Below are 2,081 nucleotides of genomic sequence, written 5' to 3'. Positions count from 1 at the left end.
TGAGAAAGTTTCTCATTATTTTTTAAAAAAGGGAAAATATTGAGAAGGTTTTTCATATTTTTGACTTGGTTTCTAATTATATTGACTCACAGAATATCTTGCCCCCATTACATTGGCGTTACCAGGCTTCCGTAGCTTAGGAACCTCGGTACAACTCAATAAAAAGAGAATAAAACAACAATCCAGTCTCAGTAAATGTGACCTGACAGCTGCAGTGTTTTATAAAGCTTGTGATCACAGACCCCCGTTACAAACACTGAGTCCGGTGAGTCTTGTTGTCTACTGTGGCTGAAACTTGAATAAACTTGTGTGCGGTTCACTTCCTCGACATTTTGTGCCCTGTGCACACAAGAGAGCCGCCGCCGGTGATAGGACGGCGGCCGAGCGGAGGCGGGTTATCAGTTACACCATTCGCCCCGCCATTGGACCGGGTTTGATAGTGGGAAGTGCCCGTACGCCGGTGTCTCCCTGGTTGCGCAAGACGCCATTTTGGAGTGACAGTGAAAGATAACGGAAAGATCGAGAAGCTGTCTTTTCTAAAGGTAAAACTCCGCTCAAACGCGCCGTTTTCTCTGCTACCAACGTCTCGTCGCGCCCGCCGACCGTTGCTCGGCGCGAGCGGCCCGCTTTCATGCGGCGTTCGACGTGACGTCACGGTGTTCTCTCTGCACTGTGACGCGGCATTTAGCTAACGGCCGGCCACCGCTAGCTCGCTCGCTAAAGCGGTTCCTGTAACGGACGGATCTGAAAGAGCTGTCACTGTGCCGAGGTTTTTAAATAAAAGTCAAATCTCACCGATGCTCGTTCATTACATGCGAGCGTCGGTTGTGCGAGTGATGGCGTCGCCGTGTGTCTGTAAAACGACGGCGATCTTTCGACCGTTGACGACCGTTGACGACCGTTGAATGTGTGTGTGTCGGCCGTTAGCGGCGAGCTAACACAAGCTAACTAGCTGAAGCATCCGCCCTTTAGTAAAGCTAGTGGTAATCTGAGGGGTAGAAACCAGCCAACGACACACGCACCTCGACTGTTTGGCGTATTTTAACGTAAATCAACGATTCCCGACACATTAAAAGGGTTTATTTCAGGGTTTGACCCGCGGGAACACGACGTTCAAACGGTCGTCGGCCTGGTTGCTAAGGTCGAGGTGTTGTTAGCATGCTAACAGCTAGCAGTAACATTATCCCCGCAGGCCTTTCTTATCTGTTGATCACTTCATCCCGGCTGGCTCTGGGCTCTGTTGGCAGCTATTGTTTGACATTTCACTGTAAAATATGCGAATTTAACCGTTTTATTCTATATATCTTCAGTTCTGTGCAGTTATTTGTCTGACTCCATCCCACTGCCTCCTGTACAATGTTCATTATCAGCCACATCTGTGTGTGAAAAGCTGTTTATACTCTACATATAACTCTTAATTCTCGTTTTATAGCTGTCAGCATACTACTCTTACTTCTTATTTTCATACTGTAGGCACAACACTTATTCCCATTTTATACTGTACATATCCACCATCTTTATCTCTTATTTTATAACTGTTACATATAACTCGCCTTTATTCTCATATTTATCTGTACATACCTAAACTCCTTATTCTCATTTTATACTGTACATAGTACACCTTATTCCTTATTTTAATCACGTCCATACACTAGGACTCCTTGATTCTTATTTTATACCTGCCCTACCATATAGACGTCCTATGTTCTAAATTTAATACCTGTTACTTCACATACACTCCTATTATTCTTATTTTAATTACCTGTTACCAATATAATGCTTATTACGTCTCAGTTTTATACCTGTAACATATAACTCCTTATTCTCCTTGTTTTTATGGTATGCTGCTCACTCCTGACCCCTGTCCGGGTTGCTACCTCTGGATCCAGCTGTAAATTCATGTTAGTTCGTCAGTGCGTGGGGATCCCAGACAATGAGAGAGGGTGCTAGTTACAATGGCAGAAGTTAAAGCATTCTTTAATATTCAATGTTTATTATCTGGGGAGCAACCTCCTTAGGTAGCGTTACAGTCCGCTCAACAAACCTCAAGCTAAACAAAGACAATAACGAAAATATAACAC

Source organism: Morone saxatilis, unplaced genomic scaffold, assembly GCF_004916995.1.
Source record: "Morone saxatilis isolate NCDOM2014 unplaced genomic scaffold, NCSU_SB_2.0 Contig1, whole genome shotgun sequence".
Lineage (NCBI taxonomy): Eukaryota > Metazoa > Chordata > Actinopteri > Moronidae > Morone > Morone saxatilis.
This window is presented reverse-complemented; position numbering follows the sequence as displayed.